At 36.9% G+C, this 22,867-nt stretch overlaps 1 protein-coding gene across 2 annotated transcripts in view; it reads left to right on the forward strand.

Moving 5' to 3' along the window:
• METTL4 (methyltransferase 4, N6-adenosine) overlaps positions 1-7,372 on the forward strand; it is a 154,071-nt gene extending 146,699 nt beyond the window's left edge. For both annotated transcript variants that reach the window (XR_011504509.1, XR_011504508.1), the window contains exon 15: positions 5,550-7,372. The gene's annotated coding sequence lies outside the window, so the exon portion shown is untranslated. The remainder of the gene's footprint in view (positions 1-5,549) is intronic.
• The last annotated feature ends 15,495 nt before the right edge of the window (positions 7,373-22,867 follow it).

Here is a 22,867-nt window from a genome sequence, read left to right on the forward strand (position 1 = left end):
TACCTCTTTAGGTTCTCAGTACTTCTGTGTCTCCTCAGTTCTTCAAGGAACTGTGCTCAGAGTTCACTGGTCAAGCTGGAGAGCTGGGAGCTAATGGGATTCTTGCCTTTGAAAGCAGGAAGTTGAGAAAGAAGCCACATCAGCACACAGGTGTCTATCTACCACCACAAATGACAATTCTTGCTTTACCATGGTCATATACTTTTAGGTTCTATTTGTCAGTGTGTCATCGGGAAAATAGCTGGCCCGACCAAGGCCCAACCATCAACATACCTTTTCAAATGCTGGCAGGATGTAGCCTCAGTGTGTCATCAAATTCCAGACCAAATAATATCTGAAAAGTAGTAATTGTGTCCAAAGTCCTCTATGGCTGTGGGTCTGCCACAAACCACACAGACACAACTAAAGATTTTCTATAGCATTGTCCATGACATTTACCATGTATATAAAATTTGCCAGGATCATGTTCAAGTTACAAAAACCTAGAATTAAAACCACTTCCTTGATTCTAACAACTAAGAGAACATCATATAAGAAAATAAAAATCCCAAGAAAATAATAAAAGTTAGGGTTGAGATTATGGAGAATTTATTTGGATGCTTTATTAATAAAAGCTGTAGAAATATGAAGAAGGGCTGATGGAATTTTTCAAATGCCACAAGAGAGGAAACATTTTGCATCTTAGAAAATGGTATTTTGTATTTTTTTTTCTCAAAAGGCATTTGTGTGTTTTGGGAGAAGAAAAGTCGTAATCCCTGGTCAAAAATCTAAGCTTTATGAATCTATAAATCATCCTTCTTGGGATACTTAAAATACACTGGAATGCCTAGTAGCGATGACGCAGTGTGATTCATGCTGTCTCATTGGAATCACATAGGCTTTTCCTGTTTCCAGGCACTTTGTTCCGTTCTAGCCACTCACCAGACCATCAGTAATTCTATTTTGGATTTCAGGAAGGTTAGCAAGGTTGAACCAAGTTAGCTGGAGAATTAGGTTATAGGATTTAATGTGTATTTAAAAATCTATGTCATGGTATGTTGGAATTTCAAATGTTTCCCTCTGCCATCCCACCAGTTTTATTTCCTGTTCCTCTCCAACCAGGACTCTCTGATCTCCTGGGCTTCTTCTTAAATTTTTTCCCCATTGTCCTGAGAACTTGCTGTGCTCATTTCTACCTGTGTTCCTTTGATTATGCTCTTTTCCTATAACTGGGCTGTTCTTTCCCTTTCTGCTTTACATGTTTAAGCTCTGGGAATTCTGCAGGTTGTGGCTCATTTACTACCTCCTCTATCAGTCTTTTTTGAGTTCTCAAGCACGTTTGTATCTCTCTTCTTGAACTGTTAGAACGATTGTCTGTTGTATTTATTTTACCTTCTATAGTTATAGTTATTAACTGTTCCAGGTGTATGTCTTGGCCTTAGCAAATCTTTACAGTAAATTTCATTCTTGAGACTCTGATTCTAGATTGTCTCCTTAACCAAATAACAAGGTCTATAGAAAGAGTGGTTCATTTTTTTGAACCACTTAAAATGTCTAGAACAGTACAAAGCACATAGATACCCAATAAGTATAATGTGAATTGTTGAAAAGAAGTGAAATTGAGATTTAAAAAATCTCAAAAAATTAAAAGTAGAAGTGCCATGTGATCCAACTATCCCAGTAGTAATACTATTTGGTATTTATCCAAAGAACATGAAATCAACAATTCAAAGAGACTTATGCACCCCTATGTTCATCACAGCATTATTCACAGTAGCTAAGACGTGGAAGCAGACCAAGTGCCCATCAACAGATGAATGGATAAAGAATATGTGGTGCTATACACAATGGAATGCTCCTCAGCCGTAAAAAAGACAAAATGGTGTCATTTGTGACAACATGGATGGACCCTGAGGGTATGAAGTTAAGCGAAATAAGTCAAACGGAGAAAGACAAATATTGTATGATCTCATTCATATGTGGAAGATAAACAAACACATAAATAAGGAGGACAGATTAGTGGTTACCAGAGGAGGAAGGGGCAGGGAGAGGGCGAAAGGGATAAAGGGGCAGACATATATGATGATGGATAAAAACTAGAATATTGGTGGTGAACATGATGCAATCTATATAGAAACTGAAATATAATAATGTCCTCCTGAAATTTACATAATGTTACAGGCCAATATGACCTCAATTAAAAAAAATGAAAAGTAAAATCTAACATATCTATTTTCATGGAGAAGACATAGATAGGTGCTCGGAATGAAACTATTTGTATTCAATTAATACAACTGACATTGGTATCTAAACTTTTTGCTAATCTACTTATGCTTTAATGTCCATAGAATGAGAAAATGACTGACTATATGGATTCACAAACTGAATTCTCATCAGCAGTCTTTATGGAGGCTGAATTCTAAAAGCCACAGTTTATATTAAATCATAGAACCATAAAACCAAAGATCTTCGGTAGACTAGCTATCACCTCTATACTTGACTTCTATACTTATCCTCTCTTCTGAGGGAATTTATCTGAGAAGGGATAAAAAAGTCACAAGGGCAAAACACAATAAAGAGAGAGCACCACCTGTCATAGAAGATGAAACAGGTCAGCTATTAATTTCTGCCCCTGGAAACTGACTCTGAAGTTTCTGACAGATTTGAAGCTTTAGATTGGGCTTAAGATTTACATTGGACAATGTGGACCATTCCCAAAACCAGCATGTTATCTTTTATTGTGTACATGTAATATGCATATAGTCTTTCCATGAAAAACTGTTTCATCAATTTGCTTTTTCAGCCACAGTTAGCTCAGCTTTCCTCTGTGGCTCCTTGTCTGAGTTTTCCTAACACTTTTACCTTACTTTATTGCGTCCTGTTTGTATCTGACCCTCATATGTGCCTCTCCAGAGTCCCTTGGCCTCCCCTACCTCCCAGATCCTCTGCTGTTAGTTCTGCCTTAGCTACCACTGTGGCCCGCCAGCTCTGTGAGGGTTTACCAGCTGCAGGCCCACATCTGGCTACCCTGGGGCTGCCCACGGGCTTCATGGAGCAAGCCGACTGTCAGGGGAATTAATTCTCCACTGCGTCAGTGTTAACCAATGGCAAGTAGGAGGCAGAAGGAAGCCAGATAGAAACATGTCCTCTCTTTCCTTCCCATGGACTTCTTTCTCTAAGCAGAGTGTCTCTGTGGAGATATCTGAGTAGCTGAGCTTTTCAGGGTTCCTTGTGAAGCTGTTACCAGCCCAGTCGTGCATCACTTTGCATTGCTTCCCATCTTCCAAGCTTTACCTATAGTTTTCCTTACTCTTGCTTCTTGGGGATTGTATACCCAAATAAATCTTCAGAGCTTCATCCTGCTTCAGGCTGTTATTCTAGGGAACCTTTGTTAAGACAATATAATAATGATTTGTTTATATGCTTGTCATTTCTGAGAGACTATGAACCCCTTAAAAGCAAGAATCATGTCATATTTTTTGTTATTATCTACCCAATGACTGACATAAAATAGGCCAAAGGTCCATGTTCATATGGCAGACTTCCACATGAAAATACAGGGAATCAGAGAATAAAAATGTTCTTTATAAAATGGATACCCTCAAATATCATTATTAAACAAGTCTTTAATCTTATTGGCTAATATTTTAAAATCATCTCTTGTATATGAAATATGATGTGCTATTTGAATCATGGAGAAAGTAAGAAAAAGAAAGTTCTGCTAAACAGATAATTCGAAGTCCCAGTGGTATTTTTGCCAGTTCATTATTGCCACCAGTAAGATAATTATTATTAAAAAGGAACTCGAGAAAATTCAAGATCTGTGTAATATATTTAAACATCTTAGGATTTGGGTGTCTCTGAAAGGTAAAGGATAAATAAATATCAAGTAATAAGCATCTAAAAGCTTTGATAGGAAATAAAAGCAGAAAGCCCATTATATTCATAAAAAGAGAAGCCTAAGTAAAGCCAGACTGGGAATAAAGCACATCTCAGCACCTTCTGTTGAATTTCAATAAACCACAGATGCCAAACATTCATCTCATTTAACTCAGTCCATTCCTAAGCTAGAACAGAGTACTTTGAGTTATTTTCCCAAATTGGATTAGTGATTGTGAAAGAAATCCTGCAATTATAGATAAGAGGATGGTGGGAAGAATGTAAACCCAGGGGAATTTGTGATTGAGACTATATCTTGATCATTGGCATTTCATATCCGGCGCTGTAAGACCTCGTGTGAACCCTATGCCACTGCATTCAAATTTGGGCACAGATTAAAACAATGTGCATGTTTTAGGAATTTATATCTCAATTGGAACATTAAGTCTACCCTTTTAACTTGTATTTCCAGCTTTGTTTCAAAGTATTTGTTTGTGTATATTGAAGGAGTGTTCCAGATCAAGAAAGCCAATAGTAATATTGCACTTAAAGAAAAAAATAGCCCTTAAAGAATGTGTGTGGAAAATGTTCTAAATTTTAGAATCTCAAGTTTAAGCATTTCAGGAAATCTCACTTTTTAAATAATAAATGGAAGATGGGAAATAGGAGGAAAGAAAGATCTCAATTTTTATTGAGCTAGAAGTCTTGCATGTATTATCTCACTGAATTTCGATAACCATCAATCTTCAGCAGTAGGTATCATTATTCCCATCGCACAGCTGAGGAACGGAGACCCAGTCAGTTTCACTTGCAGGCCCCCCAGTCGGTAAGTGGCGGAGCTAGAATACAAACCCAGGCCAACTGAGGCCAGAGCCCCTGTCCTATTGGCTGTGTCGTACTGCCTGTTTGTCACTAACTGTTGGCAAAATTTAAGGTTCCTACTGTTTCTTATTAAATGTCCCATTCTCATCCATGGGACAGCCCTGAATTTGCCAGCCTTTTACTCTCTCGCTGGGTCTTGGTTTTAGCGTAAGCTGTACTGGCTTGGAGAATTGGCGTGAAAGAGTGAGATGTAGTGCTTGGATCCTGCCGTATTCAGGGTTCTCCAGAGAAGGAGCAAAACGAACCATCATAGATACTGTAGTTGCTGCCATTACTGGATGTTGGTTAGCAAACCATCAATGTCTCCAGCGTGATCCTGAGTTTAGTAATAAAGATAAGGGTGATACTGGAAGTCATGTCTTCAAATTCTGCCTCTTGTTTTTTCCTTTGGTTCTGGGTTCAGTACTAATATTCAAGTGATTTTTATTTTGATACAGTTTAATGTGAAGGACCATAGACCAATAGCTCAATGAAAAAGCCACAGAGATGTTTTGCTTGGAAAATCTACTCGATCATTCTGTTTTCTGAATGTTTGTTTTGTATTATTATCAAAATATTCTCTACTGATGGAATGTCCAGTCACCCCTGATAAGCAAAGTGCTTTGTTTTCTAGGATGGGAGATGTCTCGTATATTGGAAATGGTCTGTGTTTTGTAAAATCTCACAAGCAAACCCACACTGAGGTGCTATTATGAAGTGTATGTGCATGTGTGTCTATAAATGTCTTGACATTGAGTCAAAAATCAAGGTATTCTTTTTTTCCTTTTATTTTAACATATGTTTTTTACTCTTTTCATTTCTTTCTGTAGAAACTGCAAATATCATCATGCAGAATTTTCACTTCTTCAGTTTCCTGAGCTCATAGGTCACATTGCTTTTTTACTGGAATCTCTACCTGGCTCAGTAACCAAGGCAACAAATCCCTGGTTAATGATTCACTAGAAATTCACTGTGGAGGTGGCTTATTAGTTTTTTTCCCCAAGAACTGAGATAAAAAGCTTGCTTGTGATTTTTTCATCTATTTCTCTTTTCTCTTACTTGTGATCCAGACAACCTAAAGTAAATTTAATTAAAATCAAAAGACAGAAATATCCAGCAATTTAAGTTACTATTTTTGGACTCAAAGTGTTTCTATATGTAAATATAAAATATCAATAAGTTTAAGAATATTTTATTTTATGACTCTTCTTTCAGTTTGCATTTTTGACATATGGATAAAAAACATAAATAATTTTAAAATGGTGACTTTGGGTTTAACGGTATCCCAGCCCTTTGAAGAGCTGTTTGGAGAAGTCATCTTTAAGAAGGTCCTAATGTGCCTTAAGGGAGAGAAGACAGGACAAGTGAAAAGCTGACAGAGGTTTGAATGGAAAAAAAGTCAACTTGATGATAAGGAGTAATTGTGGGAAGAAATTGACAAGAGGCCAAAAAAACAAACAGCAACTAAACTAAAAAACCCTTGGCATTGCTTAAAAATATTCCACAGTATGCGAAGATACAGTTTTAATGGATCAATACATTCAAATATATTTCTGGAAATTTTTTTTTCTGCCAACATATTTAAAGGGAAGCAAGAAGGAGAGGAAATGATAGAATGACATTTGATACGTTTCTCAAGTGTTTACAAAAGAGAAAAAGATAGTGACACTGGTGAACACAGTTACCTGGCTTGAAAGTGCTCAAAGGAAGGGACCTCTTAAGAAAGGCATCTAGGAACAGGGACACATTAACCACAGACTTTTACGTATTCACCCTTGCCACGGGGAGCTTTTAGTGCCGTGTTAAAAAAGGTAAAGATAACTAAAATCATGACTCAAGAACTGTTAACTCAAGGAAATATTTTAGAACCCCATTAAGATTTGGAAACAACTAATACCAAAAAACTAGGCTTCATAGATTAATAGAAGGTACTTATCTGTGGTGCTACAGTCGTTCATACATCAAAAAACAGATCATGAAAATATCGCATGATTTTGTTATATGGAGAGGCTGAGAAGAGCAAACTAAAACACAGCGGAAGTCTAGATAGACTATTAGTATATTTGTTGTTATTTTGTTTTAAAGATTTGGGAATTACTTCTGGAAGAACAAATGAGAATTTCATTAGCTAGTTCTGTGGCATGTGTTTGTCATTAGGAAGCATCATGGCCCATAATACAGATCCCACAGAGGATTACTATTCTGACCGAACTTATCTCTAGGAAAAATAGTAACAAATCACCTGAAAGTCAAAAGTGGATGCATTACTTCAAGTGGCTGTGGACTGGTTTTGTTCCACCTTGTCCATGTCCCCCCCACCACGGTTTTGCCTGGAGCCACTCTGCCTTCCCTCTTGTCATGCAAGCTTTGGGTTAGAGCTGCCTCTAGCCCTGGGCTCAGAGCTGGAGCCCTTACCGAAGCTAAGCAGTCAGCACCACCAACCTGCCCAATTTCAACCACAAAGACTCCATCCAAACTTTTGTTTGAGCTTCTGTCTGACTATCCCTCTGGCTCTGGACTGTGTGTGAGGATTATGGGAACCTGAAGTTGCAGAAACCCTTGCAGGGAGCCCGAGAATGGAGTCAACTCAGAGGAAGCAAAGAAAATTGGTGGTATCTTGAGTCCTGAATAAAGCTATAGCTGAAATCACTACTTAGTGTGGACTTTTCATTTAAATGAATAGTAAGTACGTTTTTGTTTATGCCAATTTGAAATTTTTTTTTCCTACTTCCAACTCAAAGATTTCTAGCAGGAGCAGAGCTCTGTAACGTATCCACAGGTGCAGAACTTCCGGAGGAGAAGCGGTAGGGCTGAGTAATTCTATAATGAAGGCAAGTGTAGCTTGTGCACGGGATGTTTTGGTTAATGACTGGAATATTAGAAGAGAATTTAAAGGCAGGTACCGTGCTTTCAAGAAGCCTGCATCTTAGTTAAGGAAAAAAGAATAGCAAAAATCTAAGAACTATTAGGAGCTAAGCTCCCCTGTTCTGATTTGGTAATTGCGCAAAGAATACCCAGGAGGGAGGAGACAGTGACTAGTGACGACAAGGCCTGCAGAAGGAGATGGGTAACACCGTAGACAAGGAGAATAACAGGGTTAAATGCGTACATTACGCATGGGTCAAAATTTAAGTGTTTATTAGGGAAGATAGTTTGGAAATTCTGAAGATTTCTCATAGTTTATTCCTCTAAGATTGCCTGTGCTGGTCAGCATTTCAGTAGAGAGTAAATCACCAGGCATGTGTACAGATACTGAGAACTGATTCAGTTTTTGGAACATAATTTGGGAAACTGGGTGCCAAACTGAAAAATATTTTAAATGCTTGTGTAGCAGATGTGAACATTTTTCATGGATAATATGATTCTCCGTGAAAGAATGACTCGTCTGGTTTTAGCCACTTGCAAGTGGTTCTATGCTTTATAGGCTTTTTTTCTTTGCCTTATGAGAACATACAACAGATCTACTGTTCCCTTATAAAAAAATATTTATTTTCCAACTACTTTGTTCCTATTGCTGAAAGGTAACATTGGAATAAAGTTGAAGGTCGCTCAGAAATGATAAGTTCTGATATTTTCATGCATGAATAGAGGTTTTTATTTTAAATTGAATAGGTGAGGTATAGGACACGGGCAACAAAAGGCAAGTGAGGAAGGAAGAGAGAGTCTTAATGAAATATTGAGAGTATAAAGGATCCTAACATCACTTCACCTCCAGAGAAGAAAGAGTGGATGGATTTTTTAAGGGATAATAATAAAAATAAGTGAAACATACATTGAGAGACTATTAGAGACCGTAGAAGAAGTATAACTACAGAGTTTAAGTCTGAAAAGCTGAAATCTGGTGTAAGAAAGGATGCAATGAATTTGTAGATTGAAAGGATAGAGAAGAGATAATAGAAAATATAGTGAGCAGAGTACCGTTTTTGTCAGAAATGTTTATTTATTGTGTGTGTGTTTTATTCATTTCTCTTGTGAAAAAGAACTCAGAAAATCTTGGATATTTAGCTTTCTTTAGAATAGAGCAGATACCTGTAAATCAGTCTGTCTTTGAACTTGCAACTTAAGATAAATGCAAATGTGACATTGTAGGAAAGTTCACAGGGCAGGATACTGAAGTCTGTTTTTTACAGCTGTCAAAAAAACGTGCCAAAATGGTGAAATATCTTCTCTTTTCCCATCAAATAATTGATTCTCAGAAAATAAACAAAAAAGAAATTGATATCATCCTGCTGGTTTGTGTTACAAAGCATAAAGCAGTGGTCCTTACAGATATGACATGTCATAGCTGAAGAACAAAATTAACAGACTGTCAAGTCAGCTTAGGTGCATGGCATCATACGGCTCTAAGAATCTACTAGAAAGTTCTTCCTTAAGCCCTGGAATGGAAACAAATAAGTAAACAAAGCCCTATAAAGCAGCACAGCAACTCCCAATCTAAGAAAAGGGAAGACTGGAATAGACTAGAGGCGCCTGGCCTTTCTGAGGTAGATTAGATGTTTCTTTTGATTATTGTTATTACCCATTTCTGGTAATTGAACCTATATGGTTAAACACCCACTGTGTAATAAATATTGTTATAAAAATAACAAGAGAATCTCTTAATGAGTTTAGGAGTTAAATGCCTTTCAAAGACACTGTGTTTTAAGGAAACATGAAAATCCTGACTGTGCTGGAGTTTTCATCAGGGAATAAACAGTACTATGCAGTAAGTGAAGTACTCATTTCTTTGCATATGCTCAATCTGTAATCTGTTTTATCTTTGGCCTACTACATGGTCTACTCACATCTACTATGGTCCCACTGGAATTCACTTTCCATGTTGCAGCCTGGGTAGTCTACGAAATGAAGATCTGCTGTGTCCCTTTCTCTTTCTCCAACACCTCCTCCAAGACTATGGTGATGATGTGAATGCACCTCACAGATCTCCAACTACAGGGCGTGTAATTGACCCAGGGGCCCAGCTGCTACGCTCTGAACTCCATTACTGCTTTTTCACCGAGGCCAAGCTGCCCAGAGCTTCTCTCTGCTGATGACTGAGAACAGCAGGATGATATGAAAGCAGGCCCTTCCCCGGGGGACACAGGACTCCTCTGAAGGATCACTTTGGCTCAAAGCCTCCCTGATGGCCTTGCCAAACCTTTCTTAGACTGCATGGCAGTCTAGGGCGCCTCCACCATTGTGACCAACCTACCCAGTGTGCCCAGGACTGTCTCAGCTTTAATCTTATGTCCCAGGTAAATCCTTCTTCCACCAAACCTTCCTTCCCTCTCATCTTCAGTAGGGGATCAGGCTTAATCGTGGTCTGACTGCTCCCCTGGCCTCCCTTCCACTCCATTTCCTCTTGTAGGAGTTTCCCCTCATAAAATCCTTGCATGTTTAAGCCCAACCTAGTGTCTGTTCACTGAGCGCTTGGACTACCACAAAGACACTGCGAAGCCTTCCTATTTGTCTTCTCAGAGAAAAACCAGAAACCTTGATCACTGTATATAAGGTCTTGCTAACCTACAGGGTGAGAATCTCATTTTGCAATCCACCCACATTAGTCTCCTTCAGTTCTCTTTAATATACCCACTTTCTGCTCACGGTTTGGAAATATAACAACCCAGGAAGGTTCACAGCAAAGTATGGAACTGAGGCAACAAAATGCAAGACAAAACCCCAAACCAAACCCAACCAAACCAAACCAAAATCAACAAAGGTGCCATTGGGAATGCCCTTTCCTCCTCTCAGGACACTCTTCCCTCTCTCAAATTCCACATGATTTGTCTAGTGAACACCCACTCACCACTGAGGTCTGTGCTCAAATGTTATGTCTGGGGAACTTTCCCCTTCTCCTCACTGAGTCGAGTTTACCTGTTGTACACTCTTAGCACCAAGAACTGGGCTTCACAGTATGTATCACAGCTGGTATTTTGCATTCATTGGATGAATATTTGATTCAATAATGTCACCTGAACTGGACATTAAGCACCGTGAGGGTAGAAAACATGTCTTTTAACATTTTTGTCTCACTTCTGTATCCTCAGCTTCTAACACAATGCCTGTCACATAGATCTTCAATAATATCTGTTGAATCAATTAATTTAAACATGCGGTGCCCTCAAAAACCTAAAAAAATGTTAGTTAATCTGAACCATTTTCCTATCACCAACATTCATCTTACATGTTAAATGTTAATCTCCTCTAAACCTCTGCCTCTTAATTTTTATTATTCTGAAGGACCAGGTTAATGAAAAGCTTCCCAGAGCTCATATTAAGGTGTAATTGGCTCAATACATATGAAAAATTATTCTTTGTACTATATTCTTTATTTTCTAGTATCAAATTTAGCATGTGTATAGCTGTCAGATAGTTCCACAATGCTTATCACAAAGAATAACACTCCCTACAACTCTGCTATTGCTCATTTTCTATTTCCTAGAGTTCAGTGCTTTTTAGCTATTTCTTTTTTAAATTTTCCTTCATATCTCTAGGCTAGGGTCACCTTCAGACAACTCCTTGGTGCTAGGGTGCATGCGTAAGCCTAGGAAAGTCCTGAGGCTGCGGAACGCGGATCTTGGTGGCCTCTATCTGATTCTCCTAGCTTGCCCATTGGTTAGGGGCCTTATCTTGTTAGGTTGGAGGGAGAGAGGAATGTAACCCATCAAACAATAACTTCCCATTCCCCTCTCTTTCCAGCCCCTGGCAACCACCATTCTCCTTTTGGGCTCTGTTATTTTCACTACTCTAAGTGCCTCATATAAGTGGAATCATACAGTATTTGTTTATTTCATGACTGGCTTATTTCACTTAGCATAATGTTCTCCAGGTTTGTCCATGTTGTACCATATGTCAGAATTTCCTTCCGTTTTAAGACTGAATAATATTCCATTGTATGCATTTTTCTTATCCATTCATCCATCAATAGACACATGGGTTGCTTCCATGTTTTAACTATTGTGAATAATGCTGCCATGATCATGGGTGTACAAATATCTCATTGGGAATCTACTTTCAATTTTTTGGGTATGTACCCGGAAGTGGAATTGCTGGATCATATGGTAATTCTATTTTAAAATTTCTGAGGAACTGCCATACTGTTTTCCATAGTGGCTGTACCGTTTTACATTCCCACCAACAGTGTACAAGTGTTTCAATTTCTCCACATGCTCTCCAAAACTTGTTATCATCTGGGTTTTTTTCTTTTTTTTGTGTGTTGGCCATCCTAATTGGCGTGAAGTGATATTTCATTGTTGTTTTGATTTTCATTTCTCTAATGACTAGTGATGTTGAGCATCTTTTCAAAATTGCCCATTTTGGAATTGGGTTGTTTGTTTTTTTGTTGTTGAGTTTTTAGGAGTTCTCTGTGTATTCTAGATATTCATATCTTATCAGGTATATGATTTGAAAATATTTTCTTCCATTCTGTGTGTTGCTTTTCTACTCTGCTGACAGATTTACTTTTTTGTCTTTTTTTTTTAAAGATTGGCACCTGAGCTAACAGCTGTTGCAGATCTTTTTTTTCCTGCTTTTTCTCCCTAAATCCCCCCAGTACATAGTTGCATATTTTAGTTGTGGGTCCCTCTATTTGTGGCATTACTTTTTTGTCTTTTGATGCACAAAATTTTTAAATTTTCACTAAGTCCAATTTGCTTATTTTTTTTCTTGTGTTGCCTGTGTTTTTGGTGTCACATGCAAGAAATCATTGTCAAATGCAATGTTGTGAAGTTCTTGCCCTATGTTTTCTTCTAAGAGTTTTATTGTTTTAGATTTATGTTTAGGTCTTTGATCCATTTTGAGTTTATTTTTGCTTATGGTGTTAGGTAGGGTCTAACTTCATTCTTTTGCATATGGCTATCCAGTTTCCCCAGCACCATTTGCTGAAAAGACTCTTCTTTCCCCATTGAATGGTCTTGGCACCCTTATATCATTTGACTACATATGGCAGGGTTTATTTCTGGGCTGTCTATTCTATTCCATTGGTCTGTACACCTATCTTTATGCCAGGACTACACTGTATTAAGTACTGTAGCTTTGTGGTAAGTTTTGAATCAGGAAGTTTGAGTCCTCCAGCTTTGTTCTTTTTCAAGATTATTGAGGATTCCCTGAGATTCCACATGAATTTTGTGACAGATTTTTCTATTTTTGCCAAAAACATCAATGGGATTTTGATAGGGATTGCATTAAATCTGTAGATTGCTTTGGATAGTATTGACATCTTAACAATATTAAGTCTTCAAATCCATGAATGTAGGATATATTTCCATTTACTTCTGTCTTCTTTAATATCTTTCAGCAATGTTTTTCAGTTTTGTTTTGTAAAAGTCTTTTACCTCTTCAGTTAAGGCCTAAGTATTTTGTTCTTTTTGATGCTATTGTAAATAGATTATTAATATCTTTTCTGTATTGTTCATTGTATAGAAATGCAACTAATTTTTATATGTTGACTTTCATATCCTGATGCTTTACTTAATTTGTTTAGTAGTTTTAACAATTTCTTGTGTGGAATCTTTAGAGTTTCCTACACCTAAGATTATATCATCTTTAACAGAGATAATTTTACTTTTTCCTTTCCAATTTGGATGCCTTGTATTTCTTTTTCTTGCCTTATTACTCTGTCTAGCACTTCTAGTACTATGTTGAATACAAGTGGTGAAAGCAGGCATCCTTGACTTATTCTTGATCTTAGAGGAAAAGCTTTCAGTCTTTTACTGTTGAGTATGATGTTTGCTGTGGGTTTCTCATATATGGATTTTATTATATTGAGGTAGTTTACTTTAATGTTAATAATTGAGTGTTTTTATCGTGAAAGCATGTTGAATTTTGCTTTTTTCTGCGTCAATTGAGATGAACACGTAGTTTTTCCTTCATTCTGTCAATATGGTGTATTACACTGATCAGTTTTCATATGTTGAACTCTCCTTGCATTCCAGGAATATATACTACCTGGTCATGATATATAATCCTTCTAATATGCTAGTAAGTTCAGTTTGCTAGTATTTTGTTGAGGAGTTTTGCATCAATGTTCATAAGGGATATTGGTCAAAAGTTTTATTTTCTTGTAGTATCTTTGTCTGACTTTGGTATCAGAGTAATACTGGCCTCATAAAATGAGTTAGGAAGTGTTCCTCTCTCTTTAATATTTTGGAGCAGTTTGAGAAGGATTGGTGTTAGCTCTTTAAATGTTTGTTAGAATTCATCAGTGACTCCATTAGGTCCAGCATTTTTCTTTGTCAGATTTTTGATTACTGATTCTGTCTCCTACTAGTTAGAGGTCAATTTGATTTTTCTATTTCTTTGTGATTTAGTCTTGATAAATTTTGTGTTTCTAGGAATTTGTTCATTTCATCTAGATTATCCAATTTGTTGGTGTACAATTGTTCATAGTACACGATTATAATTCTTTTTATTTCTGTAGAATCAATAGTAATGAATACAGATTACCAATATTTGGAGGACAGGGTCCTTATTGCCCACAAGCTGTGTGCAAACTGCTTCAGAAGTACATGCACAGCTGCCTGCTGTGGGACTGGAGGATGGGGCATGGGTAGCTGCTGCAGAGTTAAGAGCTGAAATTGACTGAAATTAACTGCAATTTACTGGAAGTCTTCCCCTGGAAGTGGCAAGCTTTCAATAGACTCCAGAGTTCCAAAATAGTTAAGTTAGATGTATTCTGTCAGTGTAATTTTTATCTGAGTGGGGAGATTTATTCCTGGTTCTTCCTACTCCACCATCTTCCCCAAATCCTCCCCAACTGGAGCTTTTGACTTGCTCTTATCAAGACTGGTTGCTCTGTAGGCCTCCTGCAAAGCTGATATCTTAGCTCTCTCCTGTCTCTCGTTATGAGAATTATTTTATTTTATTTTTATTTTATTATTTACTTATTTATTTATGTTTTTCTTCTTTAAAAATTTTTTTTTATTGCGGTAATATTGGTTTATAACATTGTATAAATTTTAAGTGCACATCCTCATATTTCCATTTCTGTGTAGATATCATATTTGCCACCCGAAGACTAACTACAATCCATCACCATACACATGTGCCTAATCACCCCTTTTGCCCTCCTCCCCCCACCTCTGGTAACCACCAATCCAATGTCTGTCTCTATGTGTTTGTTGTTCTTTTTATCCTCTATTTATGAGTGAGATCATATGGTATCTGACTTTCTCCCTCTGACTTATTTTGCTTAGCGTAATACCCTCAAGGTCCATCCATGTTGTCACAAATAGCCATATTTCATCCTTTTTTATGGGAATTCTTTTCAAGTCTTTGTTGATTGGATCACTTTTCCCAGGGCCCATGTTTTTGATTTTCTCATCCAGTGGTTTCTTGAGTAGAGGTAACTGGGAGACAAATTTTTGAGATATGTTTGAAAATGCCTTTATTCTCAACTTACTCATAATTGATATTTTGATTGGATATAGAATTATAGATTGCAAATAATTTTATCTCATAATTTTGAAGGCATTGTGTTCCAGCTTACAGAGTTCCTATTGAGAAGTGTGATCCAATTTGATTCTTGATCCTTTGTGTGAAAGCTGATTCAATTTTTGCTCTCTGAAAGTTTTAAGAGTAATCTCTCTGTCTCAGAATTCTGATATTCCTTCTGATGTGCCTTGGAATAGGCCTATTTTTATCCATTGTTCTGGGTTCTCATCGATTCTTTCAATGTGAAAACATATCCTTCAGTTTTGGAAAAATTTTTCTTCTCTGTTCTTTCTTTCTGGAAGTCTTTTATTATGATGTTAGACCTCTTGGACTTAGCCTCTAATTTTCTTTCTGATTTTTCATATCTTTTTCTTTTTGGTTCTACTTTCTGAAAGATGTCCTCATCTTTATCATCCAATGATTCTATCGAGTTTTTAATTTCGACTACCATTTAAAAAAATTCTCAAAATTCTTTTTTGTTTTCTGAAAGCTTCTTCTCTGCAGTATTATATTCATGCTTCATTGATGCAAAATTTTATTTCTCTTTGAAAATATTGATGATACAATTTAAAAAATGTTGTTTTTCTTGAGTGGCCCCTATTTCCTTCAATCCTTTGTCTGTCTTTGTTTTGTCTCTCTCCTAAAACTAAGAGTCTTTCTTCAAATGTCTATTGATCCCTGTCTGTGAATTAATATTTAGGTGTGGTCCACTAAAAATCTGACTGCATATGCAGGGCACATTGACCATGGACTTCACAACAGGCTGAGCTGATCTGGTTGTTTCATTGAGGATACACTCAAATATCAATATCTTTACTTTCTCTTTTGTGGGTTGGTCAGATTGTGCAGACAAGGGTCTTCTTGTCTCTTGCGAGTATTCTGTGAACCAAGTCAGGGAGGAGGGCTGCAGTTTCAACATTCAGTCTCCTTCTGTATGGTATCCCTTTATTCCTCCTTCAATATGGTACCCCTGACTTGGTGTCCCAGTGCAGACGACCTCTGTTTTCCCATTCCCTGGGGTGAAGGAGTGGCAGTCACTCAGCTGAGCAAAGTGGGGGAGCTCATTTGGGCCTTCTTAATCAAACTTTGATCCTTCTTCTCGGTTTTAGCTGCACCTTCACTTTCAATACCAGAATTTCCTACAGCTGCTGACTTCTGAGAACTTTGAAGATTTTGGTTTATAATCTGCTTAGTTTTTCCCATTGATAATTTAGGATTCAGCTTTTTCCAGTCTGCAAAGAAAATATCCATTCACCCTTCTGCTTTGCACCTCCCAAAATGTTGCTGTCATTTTTGAAAATAGACTTTAATTTTTAGAGCAATTTTAGGTTCACAGAAAAATTGAGTGGAAAGTGCAGAGATTTCCAGTATACCCCATGCCCCACATATGTGAAGCTTCCCTATTATTAACGTGCCCCACTAGAGTGTTATGTTAGTTACAACTGATGAACCAGATTGACACATCATTATCACCCAAAGTCCATAGTTTACAGTAGGCTTCATTCTTGGTGTTGTACATTCTGTGGTTTGGACAAATGTATAATGACATGTACCCACCATTATAGTATCACACAGGGCAGTTTCACTGCCCTAAAAATGCTCTGTGTTCCACTTATTCAGTTCTTTCTCACCTAACCCCTGCCCTTGTTTTTTTCCCCAAGTCTCTTTGTGCTTGTAAGTTTATGCTTTCTTAAAAAAATCTCCTTTGCAGTTTTGTTATGGGGGTTTTACAAGGGAGAAGAGGTAAATGTGTATGTTCAATTTGCCGCATGATAACCAGCCTGAAAAAATATCTTTTAAAACAGAATAATATATATTTTATTTGGTTTCTCAAGTCTGGTGGCCTAAAAATAACAAATCAACATATCATAGTTAAAAGTCAGATTTTAGTATGTTTCACGTTTGCTTTGGATTAGATAGTGAAACACAAGTATTTTCCTTTGTCTTAAAGAGAAAGTATTATAATTTGGACATTATACCTTTCAGTAAAATCAACCCAGTTGGTAGAACATCTCATCTTTTCGCCTCAAAAACACCATTAAAACCTCAACACTTACAAATTGTAAAACTTCAAGTGATCATTTTCTCCAAATATTTAATTTATAGGAAATTGAGGTGGGAAGTACGTGAAGCTGTTCCTTTTTTTCCTCGAAGAAATGAAACTAGAGCCCAGGTATTTTGAGAGAAGAGTGATGATGATGGAAAAGGAGAGGAGAGGGAGCTTACAGGTTAGGTAAAAAGATCAGTAACATTCAAGCCTGAGGAAAAAGTGTCTCAACTGAAGTCTGGCTGGTTTTGGTGTCACTCATGCTCCTTTAAACTCCCTCTTCATGAGGGATCTAATGCTTCCCACTTGTTCAATTTTTCTCACCAGAAGGAGGACAGTTATTATCAATCACACACAGAGTTTAGTTATGTGTTACTTCTCTGAGGAATATTTCCGTTTTCAGAGAGGGTATGAGAAGAGGTATCCTTAGGTTACTCTAATGATGAAATTGTAGATGTCCTGATTATTTTGCACTGGGTGATTATTTTGCAACAGTAGTTCTTTGCAGCTGCTCCTCAATTAATCTTCTATTTTGGCTACTTTGTGAGACCACCCTGGGACATCCCTCCCTCCTCGCCCTAAAGGGGAGATTTCTGAAAATCTTTTTCCTGATTAAATATTTAGCTCTAGTTTGAACCTCGTTCTGTCTGTTATAACTGTCAGGTTTTTCGTCAAGCCTTTTTTTTGACTAGCAATATTTGGAAATCCCTCACCCAATTGACATAACCTCGAATTTTCCCTCTTATTACAATGGTAAAAACCAGGATTAAAAAAGGGTGAGTCAGAAATAATGCTACTGATATAATGATATAACTATTACATCATTATATATAACTATAATAATGATATAACTATTATCATTTTTATATACAAACTGCTTATATAATTATAAAGCCCAAGACTATGAATGAAACAGTGGTTATGATTAATTAGACTTCAGTAAAGACTGGATTTCAATAAATACATAAAAATAAAGATTTTTATTTTATACTAACAATAATTGGTTATAAAAATATATTAATAAAATCATTTCCTTCATAATAAAAAACATAAATAACCTTAGCAAAAAGTGTGTGAGAATTATGTAAAGAAAGTGTATGTAATCTTAGTTGTATTTGGTTAAAACTGAATTAAACATAATCCAGTATACATAAATTTGGGAAAAAGTGATATCTATAGAAAGAATGAACATTATAAAGATATTAATTTTTCCTAATTTCATATATAGATTTAATACAGTTCCAATTAAATACACTAAGATTTATTTTTTGACCAGGATACTATTTTTCTGAAGTTGATATAGAAGAATAAAATGTCAGGATATGCAAAGAAGGTTTATTTTATTTTATTTATTTATTTTGAAGAAGATTAGCCCTGAGCTAACTACTGCCAGTCCTCCTCTTTTTGCTGAGGAAGCCTGGCCCTGAGCTAACATCCGTGCCCATCTTCCTCTACTTTATATGTGGGATGCCTGCCATAGCATGGCGTGCCAAGAGGTGCCATGTCCACACCCGGGATCCGAACCAGCAAACCCCGGGCTGCCGAGAAGCGGAACATGCGAACTTAACTGCTACCATCCGGCCGGCCCCGCAAAGAAGTTTTAAAAAGTACTATTATGTACAATTACCAGGATTGCCATAAAATAGGATATATTATTGAATAATGCTACCTAAAAGTGTGTTTCTGATACAACAAAAGGCAAAAGCCAATGGAAAAGGTTAGATCAGAAGCACACTCTAATTCATATCCAAACTTAATAGATGATTAATGAGGCATCATGAATAGGTATAGAATTTATAAGTTCTCAATGTCTAATTAAGGAAAATTGGCTAGAAAAGTTTATGTTTAGTTTAGATTCTTATAATTTACAAAAGAAATTCAGATGTCCTGAGGAGTTAAATCAAAACTATCAAATTATAAAAAGTGAGATGGATATATACAGGTATAGCTGATATCTATGTGTATAAGAACTTTCTAGGCTTAAATTGATAGAAAAAATTTCACAGAAAATGTAATAAGTTTTATCTGAAAAGAAAATCCTTTATGTAAGAAAAATTAAAACCCTACAATAAAAGGCAAATAAAAAACGAAATAAAACAATGGGATTACATATGTATATAAGACAAAAAGCTAATATCTTTACTATATAAAAAAACAAATAGATGTTAATAAAACTCCCCCACAAACCTGTTAAAATAAATTGGCAAAGAAAAAGACCATTTACAAAGTACTGGAAGAGACTGGGTAAGAAAATACAGGTAGAGAGAAAATGTTTATGCTCTTTAGCAATCAGAGAAATTTAAGTGAAATAAAAATGAAAAGCTATTATATTCTATTACATTTTCAAAAAATAAAAAAATAATAATTGGTGCTAACATGAGGACTTGTCACTGCTTCTGCAGTATACATTAGAAACTTATACAACAAGAACTTTAACAAAGAAGGCCTTCAAGCGGCATAAGGAAATTCAGCCGAAAGAAAGAAACTTTGACTCCAGAAGCACACGCAACAAAAGCACCAATAGTCAAACTCACAGAAACAGAGAGCAGAATGGTGGTTACCAAATATTGAGGGAGAAGGAAATGAGGAGTTGCTGTTCAGCAGGTATAGAGCTTCAGTCATGCAAGATGAATAAGTCCTTGAGGTCTGCTGTGCAACATGTTGCCTGTAGTTAACAATACTATATCGTGCACTTACAAATTTGCTGAGAGGGCAGTACTTATCTGGAGTGTTCTTACCACAATAAAAGGAAGATAAAAAGTCCAAAAGATAGATTAAAAAACTCATGTATAAGTGCTTTTTGCAGTACAATTTATGGTGCTGAAAAACTGGAAACTGTAAATACCCCAAAATGGAAAAAAGATAAAATTGTGGTATATCTATACAATAAATATTATGTAACAAATATTATGTATGAATTTGCATAGCATTTCTAATAACATGTTGAGGGATAAAAGTAGAATACAAATTGAAATGTGATAGTTTCACAACGATATAAAATGCATTAAATATAGAATGAAATGTACTGGCGTATTCATATCATTTGGCTTTAGATTGTGGGATTATGGATATTATTTTTTCTTCTGTTTTCTTTGATGCACTTTTGAAATTTTTTCCAAAGGTCATCTGATAATGTAATTGGGTGAAATAAACAGTTAAAAACAATCAAAACCCCCTTTCCACTTAGAATTTAACTTGCTTACATTTTAGTCTTTTCTCAACTTTTTCTGTAAATCTTACATTTTTTCCTCCATTTTAATAAAAGTTACTTAAAAATATTTTTACTTTCTCATTTCTTCATCAACTTCAGTTTTCTTTCATTTACTCACTTTGTTTGCTCTGTTTTATAATTCTGCCCCTTTCTATCTTCTTTGTTATGTTCTATTTGGTCATTTCTTTCTTTTTCAGAAAAGTCTCTTCTGGAAGATTCCCACTTTATTGCCTCAAAACTGACTTTGTCACATTAGAAGGACTTTTCTGCAGCTCATATCTATTGAAGGCTCTACATTATAGTAAAAAATGTCAAATGCAGTGACAAATGCCTCTATGTAATCTATCTTTTAGCAACTTTAAAAAAAATTCACAATCAAGTTTTCTAATTTCAGTTATAATTGGGTACGAATATAACATACTTTAATCCATATATTATCAGCATTGTTAGGTGTAATTCCTTCCTCAAATGTTGCGTGAGAGCATCAAGCTTATGGAGGGCGTTAGACAAACGTTAAACATTAGACAATAGAGGTCGTGGTACACGTTTCCCCTCCGGCTTTAGTAATCCTTTATAGATGTATTTAGAAGAGGAGATAGATATATTTTCTTTTAGACTTAACCTCCTTCTCTCTTCCCCTGCCCCCTCATTTCCAATAAATTTTTCTCTGCTATTACCTCGCCAACTCAACCTCATTCCTGGTGGTTATACTTTGAAGGTGGAGGAAACAAAATGAGTTTTTGAATTCTGTGACTTTCCCCCTTTGTGTTCTCTGTTTATATTTTGTCTCCATAAGGAAATATCAAGAGGACCTAAGTAGTCTTCGGCCAGGCAGTCAGGGATTTGGGGAAGGAACATTCAGGACTGTCGGTTTAAGAAGAGTGGCAAAACCCACCTGCAGCCTGGCTCGTGACGTGACTGCTGTGCAAGCAGCCTGTGGAGGGCAAGAGTGTGCTCCTAAGGATGGAAACTTCCAGAGACGCTTCACCCACTTTGGCACACTTCAGCCCAAAGACAGAAACGCCCTCACACTGTCCCCTCTGAAGGTCCTTCAGGGCCGGTCCCTGGGACAGTGCAGGGCTAAGTGTTGGTGAAATTAGGTTTTTTTCCTTTATTTGGATTTGTTAATTGGAAGCTGATGAAACAATAGGACATTTTCCAGCTTGGATTTACTGACACACAGGCTATTTTCCTTAGAGGTGTATATAGGTTAGGGGAAAAAAAATCTGAATTGAATTTATTTTGCTTCACATCTGCCAGTTTATAGCCACTGCTGCAAGAGAAAGCTTTGATAGATCATAGCCAGGGAAAATTCCTGTACCTTCGGGCACACTTCCAGCTGGTCTCTTGAGGGAAGGCTGTTAATAAATCCTTAGATGGGGTGGGGAGGAGAGGACACTCCCCTGTCACATAAAATATTAATTTAAAAGTTGATCAAGGCAGTTCGGTCACAAACCTGCTTCAGGTCTCTGAAACGTATGCCCTTGCTGCTGATTTTTTTTCAGTCACAGAGAACTGCAATGGGTACCGACAGAATCCCTTTTTGTTTATCCTAGGTTGGCTTTCAGGCTTTTAGAGACCCAATCCTTTGGTCATTCATACCTTTTCATGTACACAATACCACAAAATTAAATTAAAAAAAAATCAAACCACTAAAAATTACCTGTGACCATGCAGCCTTAGTGGGGATTCGAAAGCTGCCCCAGATTAGGGTTCTGGAGCTTTCACTATTGGAACACTTCCTTCGGTGACGCGGGCTGGTTGTGAAATGTCTATTTTCCCATACTTTCCAGCCTCAAAAGCTGCCTGATCCTGTGGGAGAGATCAGCTCTGAAAGAAGGAAAATGGTCTTTGGCTTTCTATGATCCATCTTCTTTCCTTTTCTCTCTCATTTCAGTTTCTTTGTCCTCCTGCATGTCTGTCCTATACGCGCACACACACACACATGCGTACTTTGCACACACATTCCATGCACACAGACACCACACAGACATCACACATGCACACTGACACACACGAGCACCATGCACACGCATACCACACACACACACAGACATCACACATGCACACTGACACACACACAAACACCATGCACACACATACCATGCACACACACAGACTTGTAGACATCACACACACACAAATGCACACAGACACCATGGGCATACACACAGATACCACCCACAGATATCACACACACACACACATACCTTGTGCATACACATACCATACACAGACACACATGTACATACACATGAGTAAACCTTAGATTTAGCTATTTGCTACTTATTAATGGCTTTTACTGATAATTTGTGTGTTGTAGTATTAATGCAGTAACATTACTTGGCAATGTTTGATATCATCTGAGAACCCCTGTAGATATGGATCACACTGTTTTCTCCAGCCCACTCTGGTTCTATACGACCTAATGCAAACTGCCTTCCTTATTGGGCTATTATAATTTATCATGAGGCAGGACT

This window comes from Equus asinus, chromosome 7 (genome assembly GCF_041296235.1).
Source record: "Equus asinus isolate D_3611 breed Donkey chromosome 7, EquAss-T2T_v2, whole genome shotgun sequence".
Lineage (NCBI taxonomy): Eukaryota > Metazoa > Chordata > Mammalia > Perissodactyla > Equidae > Equus > Equus asinus.